This window comes from Vidua macroura, chromosome 9 (genome assembly GCF_024509145.1).
Source record: "Vidua macroura isolate BioBank_ID:100142 chromosome 9, ASM2450914v1, whole genome shotgun sequence".
Lineage (NCBI taxonomy): Eukaryota > Metazoa > Chordata > Aves > Passeriformes > Viduidae > Vidua > Vidua macroura.
Window position 1 is genome coordinate 17,431,522 of NC_071579.1, and position 21,485 is coordinate 17,453,006.

The window sequence follows — 21,485 nt, forward strand, 5'->3', positions numbered from 1 at the left end:
ACCATTCATGATACTTAGATTATCATACTTATCAATCAAATGTGAATATTTCATAAGTATGGTATAACAGAAGTCTTTCAAAACAAAAAAGCAGAGGCCAGTTGGGGATTGCTGTTCGCAGGCTGTCCTTAACTGTGTTTATTTCTTCCCCTTTTCCCAGCAAATCCAGTCTTAAAGAAGGATTGTAAGACCCATGTAATCATTGAGGATTTACTTTCTTGCTACCTCAGAGCTGCATTCAGCAACAACACCATTGTCCTGTTTTTAAGCATACATATCACCTTCACAAGGTACAGATAGATGTTATCAGGCGGTACTTTGGATAGTAGCAACTGTAAATTGTTGCTTGAAAATAACATTAGAAATATAAATAGACATGGGTTCAACTTTTGGTCTTACACTGACAGACGGCACTGTAGTTCTACAGCCATCTTAGATACAACTGATGTAAATTGGGATTCAAGCTAATGAGGTCAAGTCTCTTTTCCTTTTGTGTCAGTACAAAATATTCTTAATTCTCAGTTTGATACTAAAATATAGAAGAATTCTAACTATATAGTAGTTAGGCTAAAGTTCAGGGTAGGATAGAATAATCTCTGCTGGCAAAAAGTTCTGGTGTCTGGTGAATAGAGAGCATAGTATTCTGATAAACTGCTTAATATTTCTTAATGCTTAATGTTTCTCAAGATTAGGAAATGTAGATTGGTGCATTAATTAAATTAACAGTTTAACAGAAGTGGTTTAGAATTGCACTTTACCTTACACTGTTTCCAGTCTTTGCTTCAGTACAGGCAAAATGTAGAAACATAGTGTTTATTCATATGCAGTTTTCCTTTTACTTATGTAATATGCAAGGACACAGTATTTCTAAGTATCCTTAGCATAAAAAGGAAAAATTAATTCGGTAATGGGAAAGGTGAAAGAATCTTTATAAATGGAATCTTAATATTAAATTGCTCCATCTAGTGGCTATCTTGTAAAACGGACATTTTTCTTTAGTCATTCTTATCCTTTGTAATGATTATGCCTCTTAAGAATTTAAGATTAAATTCTTCTTCTACATAGGAAGCTCTCTACCGAGGGAACTGCACATGTGACAAGGTACAAACTTTGATTTTCCTTCCAGTTTCTTCTGAGGATTTGTACTGTTTACTTCAGTGGAAGCAAGCAGTATGTGTCCAAGTGTCTCAACTGCTTTTGAGATCTTGGTTTTAGTTCCTTACTGTTTTGTTTTGGGTTCTTCTTGGGCCTGGGAGGGAAAATAGAGAAGCTGGATTGCATAAATGGTACAATAAGGATGAAGTCTCTGATTCTTTGTCAAAGAGTTAAAATACACAGTGAATTATATACTGAATCCAGCATAGTGAGATGCATCTCATGTCTTAACATGAAAGAAATATCAGTTGCAGATTGTTTCATCCAAATGCCTTAACTGGCACTGATGTTGTACTTTTCATAATAATAATGAATAATTGAATGATTCATTAATGTCAATATACTTTGTAAGCAATTGGAATTCTTATGCCAATCAAGGTGAAAACACCTGTGTTTCCCAGCTATGAAAGTAGGAAAAAATTCAAAAGAAAAATGTTCAAGAAGAGATTTAATCCAGACATCTCTGATACTTTCTTCCTTTGTACACCTTGAAAAGACAAAAAAGAAAAAGCAAAAAAGAGGGAGCTCTTGAGGAGATCTGCATATTTCTTGCTGCCCACTGCTGGGATCCCTTGTGCAGCTGGCTTTAACGGGAACTGAGGTGCTTAAGAACGCAAAATCACAGAACAATGAATCGCTTTCAGGATGATTGTTTGGTATTGTTTTTCAGTTTCTGAATAGAGCCCAAAACTCTGCAACCAGCAGCTGAAGTTCTACAGAACACAAAAAACATTGAAAAAATTAAAAGCAAGAAAAAGGGCTAACTGAAATAGTCTAAATTCAAATTTTAAGTATTAGGTTTAAAAAAAAAAAAGAAAGTTATCTGTTCTTGATGTGCATTGGACTTGCTTACTCCCCTGTCCTTTATTTTTGTAATTCATTTTTCAGTTTTGGTTAATCTGCTACCTTTAATTTCCTGATAGATTAATTCTCTCCTCATTTCATGTCTAAACACTCCTTTAATATTAAGAAACTGCTCTGTAAGACTGGAAGAGTTGCATTGTATTCCAAGACTGTTGTTTTAATATTCACTTGAATAATGGAACATAGACCTTGTAGTGCACTTTTCCAGACTTCCTCATCCCAATTAGTTTGGTCACTTAAAATTGCAGATTGCTATTCCTATCTTCCTTTCCCAGGCCACTAAATATCACAATTGTGTAACTTCCCTACATGCTAAGTTAAGTGCTGTGAAATGGAATGGTGCTTTATCTTAAAACAGTAGAAATTTCCTTTGAACTGATTAAAAATACGTGTATGAAATCCTTCTTGTTTCCTGAGGCAGATATATTGTCAGAGTATGCCTTATGATGATTTGTACTGGTTCGGTTCTGCTCCTCTCTGGGGTTGCTTTGTTGTGTCTTTGTAGTGATTTTGATATTGGAAAACATCTTTACCGTTTTACTTTTCATCCCATTGAAAATGCCTTGTTTTTCTAATGAAACATAATTGTTTCAAGCCTGAGCCAAACAGCAGCCATCCCAGGAAACAGTCAGCAAACAGTGCACTGAGGGAGACGATATTTGATGTATACTTCTCTATTCTTTTTCAAGATGGACTCATCAGAACCTGGCTGTTATCCACATGCAGTGTAAATAAATATTTGGCATTGACTACTTTTTCTTTAGACCTCATCTTTGCTTCTGTAATACTTCCTGGGTTTCTAGCAGAGTATGTCTTTTTAAAAATGTTATGGGTGGATACAAAAATGGTGAGCCTGTTTATCTTTTTGCAGGTTACTGAGAGTACCGATGCTGATCCATCTGATCTGAGCCTTTTCTCTGAACAACTTCCATAGGACAGTGCAGGATCTGCAGAGTGTTGGGTTTTTTGGCATTATCCTGGACTTGAAGAGCGTGCTTTTCCCCCAGGTTTCTGAAAATTTTGGTCTCGTGCACCTTTTTCTTTAGACCAATGCCATTAATTTTTAATTCTGTCAATCTGTCTTGTGGCATTTTTGCATTTTATATTGTTTACTGTATCAGGTTGTTTATTTCATAACCTTAGTGCTGGATTGTGTGACTTAATTGGGCAAATAACTATTATTCTCTTTCATCAAAAAGTGATTCTAGATGTCCAAGCATGGCTAACCTCTTACATTTTGGATTGTTATAAAATCTAATCTTACTGATTATTCAATCCTTTTTGATCATATAGATGTTATCTCCCCGAAAGAAATAAATGCCACACTTTTTTTCATTTTTTTGGTTTGTTTGTTTTCAGTACATTCTTACCATTGATGATTTTTCTAGTTCATTCAGGTTTAACTCCTTCTTAAACTTTCTTTCTTATGATTCTTATTGAGTATCATATTCTAACTTCTGTGGTGTTTCCCTGGTTGATCTTCTCTTAGCTAATTGAAAAGAACTGATTTTCACATCCACCTCTAATCAAAAACAGTGTCCTTTTTAGTGGCATGTACTGTGAAAAAGAAAACCAGCATTTGACTTCTTGTCTCTACATATTTCCATGCTGACAGGTAAAAAAGCACTCTGCTCAGTTGTTCTACTTGGGTTTGTTATGGTTTGGGCTTTTAACCTCTGATACCCTATGGTCATCAGGAATAATTTCAGTCCTAATATTGTAGCTAATCTGAAATTATTTTAATTACGTCTCTTCTGTGATTGCAGAACAGATAGTGGGCTATTTTGGTGCTCCTTTCTAGATTTACTGCTATCATAGCAGAAGTTGAGAGGCATTTTTTCAGTCCATCAAGCTCTCCATGTCTGCATCCTTCTTTCTGTGAAATTGTGAATCAAAGCTTTAGAAGCAGAACATCTGAAGCAGAATTAGGCATTCTTATTCTGGACAGGTAGAATCACATGGTATTTCATTAGCATACCTAAGAATCCTTATGTAGAAGTCCTGAATGTCTGTGCTCTGTTGTAAAGACAACCAATAAAAAGGGCCACTTAAGTACAGAGCAGAGAAGTGACACTGTACTTGGCTTTTGCCAAGACTTCTGATATTTCCAGTGTTAATTGCTAATGTGAACTTCCCACTGTTTAATTAAGCACGGCTGCTCATAGCATCCTATTTTCTTTAGAAGATTCCAATCACAGCAGTTATTCTCAGACTTGACAGACTGGCAGCTAGAGATATGAACCACACATAGCAGGGAAAAATTTAGGTGTTCAAGGACTTCTAGATCTCTCTTATCTTTTCAATTGCTTCTCTTCTCTTTATTTTTCCTTTTTTTTCTTCTTTTTTTCTAAACTGAATTTTGTCCTGTTATTCTCCTAGAGTAGAATTGTGGGGTTTAAGTTTTCCCTCCTCTCCTGTGAATAAAAAGTGGGTTATGATATACAAGGTGATTTGGAGCAGAAAAGAATAAGGGATTGCACTGGAGGCAAACATTCCACAGAAGTAGCATTTTTCAGTCTACTTTCCGGGTTTAGCATTAGATTTGTGTGTTGGAGTGTAGAACTGGACATTCTAGAAAGCTCCAACAGAAAGACAGGATGTCCTTCTGAAGCACATAGGCCTTGCTTAATAACGCTTTTCTGGAAAAAGTCTGCATATTGTGCCCACAACAAGCAAGACAAGGAATTCAACCTCTGATTAAAGGTCCCAAAAAAGTTCTTGTGGGAATTGAGCTGAGATGTATGTGCAGATGCAGCTGCTATATGTATCAGAATGTCTTGTGCAAACCAAAATTAAAAGTTAGTAGTTACTGGTTTTGAGCAAATTTAGAGTCTGGAAGGCTGATGCATCTGGATCATACAATTTTGTATCTGTTAAGAGGTAACAGGCCTGGGTTACATTACAAAACTACAGGAGGATGCAGTGTCCCACAAGGCTATAGGAAATGCACCTGACTTACTGAGAAACAGAAACAACACCTGTGGCTTTCTAGTGATGAGATGGTTTCCTAAGGCAATAGGATGTTTTGCTAAGAAGGATGGGTAGATTATGTTGAACTTAATTTGAAATTTACCTCCTTTAAACATAATATTATATCATGTTTGTTTGCTGTAAGACAGTAATCACATATCTCTCTGCATGTTCTCCTGCAAATAGGTCTGCATCATGAATTTCCTGTGCACCATCACATTTATTGTTTGCTGCTTCTAGGGTTATTAGAAATGCTTTCCAGTTACAGACTTAATTCTACAGCTCACCCACCTCATCACCATGTAACTTGCCATCCTCACAAGGTTGCATATCTGATCTTATGATTATTTTCTTTTCTTCCACACAAGAGGTGACTTTGAAATGACCTAAAACAATTTCTTTATTGTGTGTGGCAGTTGTGAAAGAGCACTTGGGTTGTGGTGCTCAGATAGCAGGGTCTGTCACTCATGTGAGGATATGGAAAATTGTGGACTCTCAGCCTCTGAAAACAGATAGATCATACTTTTCTAACTTAGTAAAAGCTTGAAGACTTGGCAAAAATAACTGGGTATTTGCTGAAAAGAAATTTGGCAGGGCTGACAGGAGAAGCTAGGCAAATAACCAGCAAATGTGTTAAACTTTGATTCTAGGCAACCAAAGGATAACTCTCCTCATTACTTGTGTTAAGTCTCTGTGATCACTTGGAGAAAAATAATGTGACATATAACAATCCAAATGGATCAGTCATATCATGAGTATAATCAGTTATATAATCTTGCTTGGTTTCACTCCTTGATTGGAAAGCTAATTAAGTATTAAAGAGTTGTATACCTTTCTAATTTCTCTTTCATTTAATTCAGAAAGTGCAGTAGGGAATCTCTGCTTTTCAGGAAGATTTAACAGCATACAGGCAAAGGAGACTGCACTGCAGCATGCAAATAGTGACTATGGTCTTACCACTGCAGAATCCTGTTTAAATTGAGTAAATCCAGTTTATTGGGCTGAGTATACACAGATTATCTGACTAATTTATGTATAGTAATGCTAATGTTGTTTTTGAGGCCTGTCCCTATGTGCATGTGCTTTAAAGATGGGACTATCTTATGGCATTCTTGTGTGGTTTGCCAATTATTTTTTATTTTATCCAATAAATCATCTTTGAAGGTAGGGTTGCAGATAATTTTCCTGTTTGTTCTGAGATTCCCAGATGCCTAAAGGCTGTAGAATATTGTAAGTCAAAGCATGAAATCCTATATAGAAAAAGGACTTCAGTCATAAAGCATCTTTTGCTGCTTAGCATCAATGAACTGTTAGCCCACAGAAAGTCAATAGGAAATAACCTGACTGTTAATAAGCTCATTGGCATCATGTAACTAAAAGCAGAATCAGGTTTGTATTTCAAGAAAGTTCATTTGTAGAAGACAATTGAAATAACAGGAGTGGTGTTTTTATGTTTCACCTTGTGGAGAGAGATTAAAACGATAATAGTTTTGTCCTTACAGTGAGTTCCCTGAATGCCACTAATTTAAGTTAAAAAATGCCAAACTTCTTTGGGATGAATTAGAAACTTTTCCTAGAGCATGTTAATAGCTCTCCAATGAAGGAACAATCTTCCCTTCTCTACAGGGCAGTTCACCTTATCCAAATTTTTTTTTTTAACCATTATTGTGAAGACATGCATGGCCAAAATATCATCTGCTGTGTATTTTTCTTATCTTTCTGTTCTTAATAGGAAGTTGGGGCCCTCAGACTTTCTTATGTTGATTTGATGTTGTTTTTGTAAGTGGAACAAACTTCCTTAATCAATAAACCAGAAAAATGGATGGAACCTGCTTTCCAAAACTGTTTCCAGAGATAGTGGAAAGCACTCAGTGGAGGCTTTTGTTAATTTAAACTGTTGAGTTGGCAGCCTTGGCCACTCTCTTCCCCACTAGGATGGGGAATACAAGCTTTTCCATTCCTGCTAAAACCGCACATTGTGTCACTGATGACTGAATGGGTAAGATGCAAGGATAAAGGAAGTAGCTGAATTATTATGCTTATTTAATCTTCTTTTAACTGTTGAGATTTCAGGAATAGTTCCAATTAGAAAAATTGTAACTGCAGTCTTGGCATTCATATGAATTAAATGTCACAAATGAATCAAATTCTGTATAGTGACTTTCCTAAAAAGGATTCTAATTCTGCTGTTTTAACTTGGTCAGAAACTGCTGCATAGAAGACTCCATAAGAACTCTAGCATCAACGTTTGGTATTTGCCTCAGTTCAGTAATTGTTTTCTTTTATGCGACTTTTTAGAGTGCTCTGACAAGGAAGGAATGAACAGCTTATCTTATCAAGATTTATAGTCAATAGCTTCTGTACTCTTGTGAAGAAGACATCTGCTGTGCAAATAGCAAGGTTAAAGTGATTGCACATGAAGTAAATACAAACTTCAGCTAGTATTTCATCCTGAAAACCAGTCTGAACAATACTTAGATAACTTCATGTAATGAAAGCCCTTTCATAATCTTGACCCATATACAATTTTTGTCAAATCCAAGGTCAGATAGAATTTAAAAAATAAGCTTTATTTGAACTTCTGTAACCATGATTTCACAATTGTAAGCATGCTCTTAAATAAATTAAAAAAAAAAGCACTAGTATTGTGTTGTGGGTTTTAAAAAAAATTCTTACATAAGTCTCGGAGTTTGATCACTTATAATAGAAAAGAAAGTATTATCTATTTGTTTAGGAAATATCTTCTAAACCATTGCAGCAGCAGACAAAAGGAGTTCATTTCAAATTGATTAATGTGCTATAAGTACCTGGAATTGCTTGGTCTAGTCACTTTGTTGCTTTCTCATCTCTCTGAAAAATCAAATGAAGCATCTGAAGATACCTGATTGATGCAGTCAGCTTTGTACTGATATTACAGTGCATTTCAGGAAACGTTCAAAGTGGGGCAATAATTTTCAATCTATTTTCAAGCATGCCGTCATAAAGTTTTTCTATCAGATTATACGAAGTCCATTTCCCAAAGAACTGTGGATTTTTGTGTTGTGCATTTGTGGGCAGGTGCTTTTATGTAAGGACCTTTATAAATATGTATGAGAAAATGATGTGTTGGTGATACTGCCTACTGATGTAGTATGCCGAGGTACAATTTTTTTTTCCATAACTCATACTGCCTCTTTTTCTTGTATACAAGCTTTAATTATTTTATTTTCTCCGAAGCCATGCGTAACTTGGTTTCATTTCATAAGATATGTACAAATTTTCCAAATCTTGCTGCAGAATGTTTCAGGACCAAATCCGGTAATTCATTGGTAAGAATGTTGAAGTACAGGAAACTGTAACAAAGAAGATTATTTTCCTCCTAAACAGAGAATTTAGACAAGATAGTATTACTAATTCCTATATTTGTTTTTCTCAGCTTACAAGGAAAGCATTAATTACCTTAAATTATCAATTCTGCAAAGTCTTAGATGTGGATGTGATGTGGCCAAAAGAAGTTCATGCACCTAAGCTTCCTGAAGCTATATGAAAATCTTGCTGTTGATTTGGTTTCTTTATGAAAGCATTCAGTGAAATAAAAGCATAGCCTTTAGTATCCATAAGCTGTACATGCAACTCTGCAGGAGATCTTGAGCTGCAATAAAGGTGGAAATACAGAAAAACTTTAAAATTCCCTCAGGAACCCCCTCCAGCTCATAGCAGAATGGCTGGCTGCTCGCCATGCTGTCACTGGCTGCTGGCCAGCACCAGCACTCTGTGACCCCTTCTGACACAGCTCGTAGGGGCTGGAGGATGAGTTAATGCTGCTTCTAGCACCATTAATGAATCAGATTTTAAATGTGGATTCTCATCCACAGTGGTGTGAGAAAGTCCATTGCTCTGAGAAGAAACCAGGAAAGAGAAACATTCTCCTAAATTTAGGTTTTGTGTAGCTGAATAAAAGGTGCCTTTTTCTTGTGATCAACCCCATAAACAACATTGTTGGCATCTTTTTTTACAACAGCATGAGAAAATAAATAATTGATTTTATTAGCAGATTGCCATGATTTGTATAGCATATCTTGTATGTGTACTCTGAAAGCTGCCTGATACATAGTTTTCAGTGTTGTTCTTTCTTGGCCAGAAATACAGTGGAATATCCTGGTTCAGGATGAAAAATAGCAGAATACATTTAAGCCTGTACTTAACTTCCATTGACTGTAATGAGGTTAAAAAAGACTTGTAAATTCTAATATGCATAGGTATTCTCACATAGAAATACTTAGGAAAGATTATTTCAAGATATTAATCCTCAAAATTGAATGCTGACACTCTTAAAAATTTATTGAACACATTTTGTAAAAAGTATTCTGCTGTCTTTTGAGAGCAAAGCAATTCTGTCTTGAAAATCTGGAAGTGGAGCACAAACATGATGAAATTAGTCTCAAGATCGTTGATATAAACCTTAAATAGGGTCTCCTAATGATAATTTACCAAAATTATTTCTTTTAAGTAGCTGAAGCAGTAACACAAGTAAATATTCTTTTGCATTATAAATTGTGTTCAATTCAGTCTCTATTTGCTTGCTTATTGCTACAGCGAAGGAGGCAAAACAGTTGCATAATCAAGTCTTAATTGTATTGGTGTAATTTGCATGTTTTCTTTATTGTTTCAGAACCATCACAAATTATTATGAAACACTTAATTTCATGCTAGAAGGATGATTGGAACTGCTGAGTGAAGTTTTCTGTATTTTGGGGGTTGTGTAATATGGAAATATCAAAAGGCACTCTAGGTTGTCTGTTATACAGTAAAGTATATTTTCTCTTTTTTTAACCTTTAGCATATGCAGCCTGATTCTTTTTTGCTGAGGTGATTCTGTGTGACAGAAGTTATCAATAGCCCTGTATCCTGAACACCTTCCTTCCTACCACATTACATGTACAAAATTGTACTTGTATGACCAAGGCCATTGTTTTCAACTTGACTGTTTACAGGGATGTGCTCTTTATAAACTTGGCCTAGTGAGACCAACTGCAATGTAAATGGAAAATTCTTTTCTTGAATTCACTGCAAATTTGAACTAGGCTTACAGTGGTACTACTTAAGCTCCCCTATGCTGTTTGAAAATTTACTCTTCAAAAAGAAGGGCATAATCAATAAAAAGGGTTGTTTGTTGGTTTTGGTGTTTTTCTTGGTTTTGCGTGGGGTTGTGTGTTTTTTGTTTTTTTTTCTTTTCTGTTTAGATGTGGGGGAATGTCAATGGTTTGCTTAATAAAGTTGTTACTGACAAGAGCAGCTCTGGTCTTAATCTGATCCTGTTCTGAGGCTTAATTATCAAAGGCTGTTCCACTGCCCTGTGCTAATCAGATCAGTTTGTGGCCCTGTGTGTTTTGTAGTCCAGTGCCCCACAACTCCTTTATCTCAAGTAGACCACTCCTATTCTCTGTGTGTGGCTAAATATTGTAAGCAAAGTACCAAAATATCATAATTTCAAAAAAATTCTCCCTCCAGTTTTAGGCTATTTTCTTATGGATTGTAACAAAAGACAGTAATTTTCAGTGTTCAGGTGTTTGCAGTTCTTCATTCAATCTAAATTCAATCATTTATAGAATGCTACAGTTTAGCTAAGGCATTTTTTTGGATGTAATAGCATATGGCACCGGTTTTCTTCCAGTTCTCTGAATATGTTTATTTTTCTAGGTTAAGGGCAATTCATTCCATCTAAAATGGTTGTGGGTTTTTTTGTTTGTTTGTTTTTTTTTTTTAATTAGGGCTAGAGATGTTTTGCATGACATCTAGCACTTCTTCCCCATTCTGTTTTTGTTTTGCAAAGTGACATGCTGAGTCTGTGCTTGTATTTTGTAGTGTTTGCCTTTGGTCGGCACTGTGTCAACACAAAGCTTTAAAAACAATAAAATACTGACTTTGGGGGAACAGAAAGGCTGAAGGATTGACTGTATATCTCTTTAATTTTAAAATTATAACAATAGTCTCATATACAGTTGATATTAGCAACCCTATCAGCACTGAGCCACATTCTCCCAGAAAGTACATCTTCCAGACCTCCTGAGTACATGAAACACTTACCTCAAGAAAGCAATTTCCCTGCAGAATCAGTGAGCTTTGCCACCTCATTGTCCTTCTTGAAATGTCCTGTGCTTCTGGCCCTTTAATTTAATGTGAGACATTCCTGCACTCAGGCAGCAGAGACAGCTTATGGCAGAGACAAATCAGTATTACGAGAAACATGTAATGAGCCATACAGCCTGCAGAATTCTGGACAGCATAAAGGGGAGACACTTAAAGACAGCTTTCTCAAAGTCATCTCATTAGCCTGGGAACCAGGGCTAAGAGATAAGAGAATTCTTAATCAGAGACTGGAACTTGCTTCTTATGTTTATTGGAAGCTTGTTTTTCTAAAGGTTGTACAGTGTATTTTTCAAGGAGTCTGATAGCTAAGCTGCAGTAACCTGACCTGTCTTGAGTTCCTATCATTACTGCTTGCAGACTGTAAACTAAATCCCAAATGGTAGTTCCATACAACAGTAACTAGGAATATCTGAAATTAACCAGAATTTACAGTAAGTTTGGATTCTGGAATCCTTGCATTAGTAATCCTCTGAAATCAAATTGTTTTCATACAGGTAGTGCAACCAGTACTAGGCAGGGAATCCCACTTCCCCCAAAAGCTTTTCTCCCATGACTATTTTAACATTAAATACAAAGATGATGGAGGCTTAAGTCTCAGCTCCTGAGTAACAATTATACTTTTCCCTGAGTAACAATTATACTTTTCCCTTCAAAAGTATGTTTTGGAACTAATAATTGAGATCACTGTATAAGGATAGGAAGTATAATTTTGTGAGATTCCTTAAGTAACTGGAAAAAGCTTTTGTTCTGGAAAGAGGAAGTGTGTAGGTATGCAGGGGTGGGAGGGAGAGGGAAGGGTGCATAATAGTTCCCACTGTAGTACAAACTATGCAGGAACAGAGCTATCAGCAAAGTGGAAAATAGGAATCAGCTTTGCTTCTAAGGAAAACAACTCCCAGGAGGAAGCAAAAGTCCATATGTAATACCATAACTGCTGATGTGCTGTTACTTCCCACAGCACAATGAAAGTTCAGCTCATTTTGTTTCTTAAAGAGGCACCCATGAAATTATGGAAATTCTCATATATAGAGTTTAGCACAGGGCATCTACTAATATAATGAGTCACCAGCTGCAATGTGTATTTTCGTCTGTTTTTCATCCACAGAGGGGGAGATAACAGCAAAAAAATCTCATGCAATGTGGACTGAAGGGTTAATACAGCATTTTCTTAACCAGACCTCCTGCCCCAACACAGTCATCTAAGCCTATGACATGCCAGAGAATCATCAGTGTAGAAGAGGTGACAGTTTCTGAAGGAAAATTTTAGCCTTACTTCAGTGTCTAGCTACCCTTATTGAACTCATGCTTATAGATCTATATTAATCTTACTTGTTGGTTCAAAGCTTTGAAATCTGTGTCCCTTATTTAAGCCAGTAAAAAGGTGCTGATGTTCATATCTTGCCTACGTTGAAGAGGCAGGAATAAATGTTCTCTTACAGACCCTGGTGGGTGGACATGTGATGAAACTTCCTTTGACTTCTGTCCACCAAGGAAACTTAGGCTGCAAAGTGGAGGTGCTGGTGTCCAGGAGTCATATGTGACATGTGGCCAGGAAATGATGTGAAGCTTTTGCCCCCATAAATACCCCAAATGTAGTATTTCAAAATAGTTGCATTGATAAGTATTCAAGGTTGTAGTTATGCTGCTGCTGTCACTTGTAGGAAGTAGGAAAGCTGGGGTGACGTGAGGTATGATCTCTGCTTTATGCCAGTAGGAGTTTTGTGAACGTGAACTTACACTGGCAAAGTTGTTGCTGCTGTAATCTGTTCTGTGCATTATGGCTTAATTGTATTGGAATAATGCACATCCCTGTCACAGTCACAGTAGGAGAGCGTCGGGGTATTCCTGCACTGGAGTGCCTATAGAATGAGCAAATGGCAGGCACGTTTTTTATGAGACACTAATTCTTATTTACTCGTGTTGCAACAGCTTCACAGTGGAGTCTGAGGCCCTTGCTTACAGGGTAAAGGAGAAATCTAAAATCCTGGGATATCAGGGTTTTGCACTTACAGCTCTCATCAGGAGGCTGCTGTCACGGCTGCGGGAACAGGTTGATGTCTGAAGTGCAGCCATGGAAAATATGTTAGTTGAACGCCCCCTAGCTGAAATAATTTTCCGAACAAGGCTAAGACAAAGGTTTCCTGGGGATTTCAATATACAGCTGGGGGGAATTCCATGTTCAAGCTACCTTGTGTGTTGGTTTCAGCTCAGCCAAGCAGTTACTCTAAGGATGGATACATTTTAGTTCGTATACTGGCCATTTTAGAAACGTGTCTTGCATTAAGAAAGCAATTTTAAAGAAATTTTCATTTTTTTGTTCCTGTTAATTAAGTTGGTACAAATTTGGACATGAGAGGCTGTGCTTGCAAAACTCATCTGAAAGCTAGATTGGCATAGATGTGTTCCTACTTTAGAGCCAAATTAAATAATCCTACAAATTCAGGTGTCATAGAGCTCTGTGCTTTCTCTGGTGTCACAGATTGCACAGATACTTCTCAAAGCAAGAGAACTCTGCCTTTTAGTAAATGGACTGAACTTTGAATAAGCCAATAGCTTTGGTTTCATCTTCATTGAAATGGACATTTTAGTATAGGGAAAGAAAAGAAGGAAAACCTCTTTCTATGTAGTTAAGACTTAGACTTTATTCTATTATATACACAGGATGGCATTGATTCTACCTCTTCCTTGATCAGATTGCTCAGCATAGATCCATCCACAGGAATTTCTTGGAGTCTGCCAACACTGTATACATTCAGGAGGAGTTTTGATGTATCCAGTTAATGAATGATTTATCTTGCCCATATTCTCCCTTTCTCTCCCTTTCTCTCTCTCCGTAAGTCTCATTTTAATGTCATGTTAGAGGGAAATACATGGCCAGTTTAAAAACTCCAAAGCTACACAAAATTAAATATTTCATGTGATACACTTAACTGCACTTACTTGATTTTGGACAGGCTCTGCTGTGAGAGTTTCTTTAACCATTAAAAAAGTGTCACTTGGCTAGGAAGTGGGTGATAGGGTTGTTAAAATGGTCATACAGCCCTTCCTTTTCAATGCTGACATCACTTCTTACACACAGAACAACACTTTTGAGGATGAAGTAGTATTGTAACAGTAGATTAGCCTGGTAGTTGCAAAAATCAAGCTACTGAAGATTAGAGACTTTCGTTCCTGACATTATTAAAAGAGGTGTTGTTGTCTTACAGTTTTCTATGCATGTAAGAGTGCATGAAAAGGTAGACTGTCACCACAAGCTGTCTATGTATTATTCTTCCTCAAGCAGAGTATACAGAACTGAGCAGGAGTAATTGATAATAGACTACAGCAAATGCTGTCTTCAAGTTTACAACAATCATAACAAAACTATATTCAGTATGTCTCAACTGCTAATCAACAGCAGTTGTGAGAAAAAACCTGACAGGTTCAGTTTTTCCATCCCCTCCAATTAGTGCTGAGCAAAACCTGGTCTCCCTTGTATTTCAAAAAGCAAAAAGAAAGCTTTTAAGCAACTTGTAAAACAACATCCTCTTAGTATTATGCAGAATGTATAAAAGCAGCAAAAAGACATAACCCCTGTTTTTCCTTTGTGAATCTCTGTTATGTTCAGAGATCTCTTTTCTCATGGCTACAACTGCAGTAGGAAGTCCAAAAGGTGATGTTGTGTCTTTTAAGGCCCCACGTCTTTTTTTGCCTTTTTGAAGAAACCAAGATTGGGAAACACATGATAGAGTACCTGAAAGCATAAGGTAGTAGCTCCTTTCCAGCTGCAGCTACCTGGCATTTTAATGGTTACAGGTGTATTTCCAAAAGTACAGCGTTTTTATTTTAAATGAAAATCAATGAGATCAAAAAGTGAAATTTGGAACTTACTCTTGCACAGTTATTTATGAAGTGTGATCAGAGTATGGTCTATTAGTAAGACTACAATAACAAGGCATGGCAATTATATGAAAAAATGCTTTTACTTTCTCACAGGGTTTTTTTTCTGTATTAATTATTCTTTATTATAATTTGAAAAAGGACAAAATTACATTTCCTTCCTTCCTTCCTTCCTTCCTGCCTGCCTGTCTGCCTGCCTGCCTGCCTCTCTTTGGGAATCACACTGATAATAGGCTGCTTAGTAGTAAGGAATTAGTACATTTATCAGGTCATCCATTTTAAAGCAGTTATCTGAAGCATGCTGCATATGAAAATCTCCAACAACTACACTGTTATTCGTAGTTTTTGCATAAATAAAGAATTGATGGGTGCATCTTTATATATATTTTGTATATACTACTTTCAATTAAGAAATGAATTTGCTGATAAAACACTTCAGAAGATTCTTAGACTTGAAAAATCAAGAAAAATATGTAAGACAATAGTTTACATGTATTAATCTTGCAAGTATTGAATATGCCGAACTACAATGATTATTGTCAAACATTACTGAACTACCTACCTGCACTAAAATTAAACAAAGATGACCCAAACTATGAATTGCTATATTAACATTTCTGAACTGTTATTAACTAATTCAACTACCACCTACTATTTAGTTACTGAGGCCTAAATCTAATACAATTGCTGTTTTGTCAAAGTAGCAAACCATTATAAAGGAACAGCGGAAATTGAAGTTTAAGCTGTATTAGTTTAGCATGTGTTTAAGTCATGTGTTTAAGGCAGCCAAATTACTTCTGCCTTTAGCTAAATAGATAACTTTGGTCATGAAAGCTCAGCAAAAGAACTTGACTCAAATACTTATAGTCATACAAGTTTGAGTGCATAACACTGAGTCAAGATTTTGGCTTATCCCTGCAATCGACATTTTTACTACAAAGATCTTTGTTTGGATCCCTATTCTTAAAAAAAATCTAGTTCTAGACCCTTCTGTAACAAAATATCAATACAAAGTCCTTCTGTTACAGGCACTACAATAGCATGCTCCTATTACAAACAGATGGGTTATCTAAGACTCATTAGTGGCTCAACCATGAGGTTTTGTTGCCTTAGAGTGTAATCAATCAGGAGGGAGAACTATTTGGTGCCTGTCTAGTGCTTTAGTAATTCATTTGCTATAGATCCTCATTAGAATGGAAAATTACAGCTGTAGCAATGTCTTAGTTTCAAGAAACAGAAGCACCTTTTTTTCTTTCCCCTCTTTTCAAAATAAATGTTCCATGGTTGTAGGTGAAGGATGTGGACATTGGAAGAAAAGCATCAAATGGCTGCTGGTAACTTACTCATTGCATTTTTAGCCATTGGGGAAGTTCCCTGCTCTATACAGTTGTGCCGGTTGCTACTTTAAGTTCTCTGTTCTACACTGATACAGGAGAAAGAACCAAGCCTGAGAATCAGTTACTGTTGGAAGTAATGATGTGTGATGTTATGAAGGGTCACAGGAATTGCAGCATTTATTTCCTTTGCAGACTGTTTTGTGAAAAGGGAAAGGAAAATCAAAAATATTAGGAAATCTTGAAAAATCAGAAGTCAGAACTCATAGGGTTTCACATTATTTTCCTACAGAGAGGAAGAAAATTGGCCAGGATTTTTTACCACTGACATGTTATACTATGAATCTACAGCTATTAAAGTTTAGTGCACATCTAACTCAGCTCTGCAAGTGTGAACAGTGTTTGCATGGTGGAAGAATGTTAAGAGTGGGCCTCTGCTAGAGTATGCATGCCCTCTAATGAACCACCACTTCTGTCGTGCAGACAGAATAGGTGTCTCTCAGAAGACAGGATTAAATGAGAGGTTTATGTCTCTGAGGTGGCTGCTCTGTGGCTATTTTCCTGCAATCACACTTCAAATAGAGACAACCACAGAACTGTATTTCCATAGTGCCTCTCTTGGCTCTCCCTCTCACTGTAGTCTGTATTTCTAATGGGAAATACAGATCAGGCAAAAAGCTTCCATAGATATGAAAAGGTTCCCTTGCTTGACCAAGGACTGTAAATAGCTGATAACATACCAATGTTAGGCCAGACCTATGCAGGCCAAATTCAGTCTATAATGCAACATCACTAAAGCTGATGGACATGGTCCCATTTGCATAACACATGCAGAAGTTTGAGACTTCACTGCTCCTGGCTGTCAGTCTGCAACTTGCACTGATGTTACCACCCCTGAGGCAAAGCTAGCATAACAAGATAGGTGAGTTCTCGTCTCTGCTTATATACTTTTCAGCCTGATGGATTAATGCAAATTCAGCTTCATTGTTCATGTAAATTAAGATATCGGGTTTGGATTGACTAGAGAGAGGTGGGGACTTTTACCTTTCTGCTGTCCTCTCTTCAGGGAACAGCCTGTTGCAGAGATAGGTAACTTAAGGGCAACAACACTGATTTGCACTAATAAACTTGTGGAGCCTTCTCTATGCAAGCTGTACATTTGAATTATTTTCCTTAACTATTAATGGCTCTTCAATGCATCTTCTCAAAATTAACAAGAGCAAATAATACTTTTGCAATATTCTTAAGGAACATTTTTTAGGAAACTCCTGGCTCTCAGTGATTATTGGGATAGCTGACCTTGGATTTATATCTAAAGCTATTAGAATTTTGACTGTCTCCAATTGCCACATTAAGTGATAGTCAGGTCAATATGCCTTGTATATTTAGCAAATCTAGGTTTTTGGAAGCTGCTTGAAATTTGATCTTTCTTTTTAAATTGCTCAGAATCATTTCACATATCTAATTAGTGTTCACTAATTCCACTCACCTCATTTGACATTAGTCCACTAAAGTAACTCATGAAGTTTTGTCTATTGTTTTATATTACTGTCAGTTCTACATGAATAAAGATTCAAAAACAGAATTGGCCTAAACAGAAACTATAAACCAGTGAATCATGTGGTCTTTATAGCAATTTTACCTTGGCCAGCAAATTGTCATGTGTCACTTTAAAGTAAAAGAAACCCAGAAGGGAGAAAGGTCTGGAGGGAGAAAGAGGGGGAAAAAAAAATCTATGCTATGCTTGTAGGAGATACCATTTAATCAGCTAGACCAGTTAATAACTCTTGCTGCCTTTTTTATTTGTCAAGGGCTCAATATTTTTTCAATATGAGGTCTGCTTCAGTGTGCTTTAAATGGCAGTTTATAATTAATGGTACTTGAGCGTCTCTTATTTCAAAAATTCATACAACATTCTTGGTTACAATTTATACATGATTTTAAAGTATAATTAACGTTCAGCTTTACAAGATATATGCAAACAGATATGCAAATTTTGAAATAAATATGCAAACATATAAAATGTTGTTGAATTAAGTAGTCCTTAACATTTTTAATGAAATCAATATTTTATTCATATTTTGCACACAATTTTGACTACTTAGTGATTTGGTAGTTCTCAGACTTTTGTGGACCATGGCTGCAGATTGATTCTCATGTGGCTCATCTTGTCTTCCACTCTCCCGAATCTCATACTTTCTTTATGGAAAGCAGGAGCTAATCCAAACCCCTCTAAATTATTTGGATTCTTTTCAATTATGCTTTGTGGATATTTGGAGTAGTAAACTTAACATGTTGCTGAAACAGTTGAAAATAATCTTTATAAAAACTTTCATATTGAATCACATTAAAGGTTTGTCTAGCCCAATATCCTATTCCTAGAAGTAGCTAAATAAAAAGGGAAAGATATGAAAATATACATCAAGTATATCACCTGGGTGTTTTTTGAGCACACAACCAACTGAGTCAAGAAATGCTTGTTTATATATATATATATATATATAAATATATATATAAATATATCTGTGTGTATTTGTGTGTATTCTGTCTATCTTTGTATATATATATATAAATGAGAAAAATATTGAAAACTTTTTTCACAGGAATGTAGACTGTTGATTTGTATAAGCAATGATCTATAAATTTTACACAGATCTTGTGAAAAAGTTGCCCTAAGGAAAGGGATTCCACATTTAATTTAATTTCTAATTCCAGCTTTTGCAAGTTTTGAGCCAGTTGAAAACTTGGATTTTTGCTGATCTGAATAATATAAGTATTCTGGATGTATAAATATATTCTGGAGCTACATATGTATATTCTGTCCCTGACAGTGTTGGTGACACACCAGTTTACCTGTGTCTTTTGAGTGGTAGAGATCCCAACCCCAAATACGCTGTTATAGATGTGGTCTAACAAGTGATGAGTTTCTCCTCCCTCAGTCTACTGATTATGGTGTTATGGTCTACTGTTATGGTGTCCAGGATGATGAGTACTGTCTTCACCAGATATAATGTGAGCTCACTGCTGCAAGCAAGGACATTGCCTCACCTGCCCCAGCCCCAAGAAATGGATCCTGGCAATCCCTGCAGCCCCTGAAGACTGGCATCATCTCCTCAAGAGCTAATACAACCCAAATTACCTCTGAAGGATGTGTAGTTAAGATACCCATATAGACAAGGTATAAAGATGTGTGGAATTTTGTATTTAACTGATAAGACAGGAAAATCCTCAGGGGTCCTGAGGGAAAATCAGGGTTTTGGATGTGGTTGCTAGTAAATAACTAGCTATTAGTACTGGGAGACTGATGGGTGCTTCACAATTGTCACAGACTGAACTAGGAAATCATAAAATATTGGTACTTAAACTACATCCTTTATAGTGTAATAAGATAATGCATGCTGAGGAGAGGCACCAGGAGCAGTTGAAGGGTTTGGTGTTATAAAGGCTGAAATAACAGGCAAGGTGTGGAGGCAGGTTTCCATTTTGCCTTCATTTCCATCCAAAGCATGCTTTAAGGTTGCACATTGTTTAACTACTGAAAGAATTTCTGCAACTGGAAAAAATTGCTGAAATTGGCTGTTTCTTCAGACACCTAAAGTCCTGCATCTAGATTCTGCTGTTAGACAGCTTGGCTTGGACAAGCATTGACTTAGACTGAAGGAATTTGAATACCTGAGCATACAAATGTAGAGTGGATGAGTATGGCATAGAAAATTGCATTCAAGTCACAATGCACCACAGAATGCAGGAGGTGTACCCTATTCAACTTCCAGTCTCAGAAACTGAGTACATGTTACGTTTTAGACTTATGTGCTACGGATCCCGCAAGGTGACTATCAGTTGAAGAGTAAATATGGTTCCCTATCCTTGGTTTGCAAGATTACCAATCAAGATCACATTCCTGGGCTTTAATTCAGTTAGGGTTACTACACAAACTTGTTACAGACAAAAAGAGTCATGCTGAAATCTATGTTGTTGATCATATAAGAGTTTTGCATTTTAATAAAGTTTGTAGATTTGATCACTTATATTTTTTTTCAATACAAGCTAGAATATGTTTCATTTAGTTTACGTTGATGCATAAGTAATCAAAATCATAATTATAATTCTAAAGAAACATCACTTTAAAATAGACATATAAATGCTGTTTTGATCATTGCAAACTGCTATTTGTGATGCAGTGTTTTAGTTATGAGATATAGAAAAATTTATCTGCCTTTGCAGGTACATACTCAAAATGCTGTTTCAGGGCAAGTAGTGCTATAGTATTTTTCTGAGAGATATTGATTGATTTATTACTATGGGTATAGTGAGTGAAAATCAATACAGCTGCTTCCCTGTACATCTGTGGTAGTTTCAAAGTTTTCAGAGTATAATTGACTGAAAAAAGTAAGAGCCTGTATACTTAGCAAGCCTGTGTTCAGAGCTGTGCAACACCCTCTGCCTTCATACCAAATAACATTGGTCTTTAAAAGACTATACCTGTGCACTTGCTCATATATTTTTTATTCTCACAGCATACTTCAGTGCTGGGTTCTTGCAAGATTTTGTTTCTGTGCTGGATTTCATTTCAGCAGATTGCCCAATCCCCTCTTCTATTGTAACTGGTTTTGAACTGTCTCAAATTCACCAGTGGCTTTATGACAATCTGAAAATTAACAATGGTCCCTTACTTGCACACGGCTACGTGATTCACAAATTCCTTCTTTTCCCTTACTTCCAGCCAGGCAATCTTGTGCGCTTTTTAAACCAGTGTAAAGGCAGTAAAATGTGTATACATTGAAACTTTTTCTTCCTGGCACTCCATCACTTGGAAAGCAATCTGAGGCTTTTCCATAGGCTGATGTATTGGCAGTAACTTAAAAAAACCCCAAAAATATAGAAACATGATTTTTGATTATGCTATAAATTGGGATTTTTTCCTTCAGGCAGAAGGAAGGACATGCCAGCTGGACTTTATATGTTGGCTGTTAAAAAGCTTTAGGAGCCAAAATTATAATTAGCTCACTCATATTGAAATATGTTCTCCCTAGCTGTTTTATTTTTTTGCCAGAGCCTGATGCAATTCCTGAAAGATGCAATTTCCTTCAGCACAGGAAATACGCATCATACTGTTGGCATTAAGCAACCACCCGTGCAGGGGCTGTTGCAGTG

At 36.4% G+C, this 21,485-nt stretch overlaps 1 protein-coding gene across 13 annotated transcripts in view; it reads left to right on the top strand.

The window, feature by feature from the left end:
* Nucleotides 1-21,485, top strand: part of LOC128811770 (uncharacterized) — a 499,902-nt gene that overhangs the window by 7,619 nt on the left and 470,798 nt on the right. For 10 of the 13 annotated variants that reach the window (XR_008438457.1, XR_008438456.1, XR_008438459.1 and 7 more), the window contains exons 2-3: nucleotides 2,891-3,026; nucleotides 3,509-3,634. The exons of 2 other annotated variants lie outside the window; for them this stretch is intronic. The gene's annotated coding sequence lies outside the window, so the exon portion shown is untranslated. Of the gene's footprint in view, nucleotides 1-2,890; nucleotides 3,027-3,508; nucleotides 3,635-7,287; nucleotides 7,607-21,485 lie in introns of those variants that run through there. One more of the 13 variants, XR_008438475.1, reaches the window with a different exon arrangement.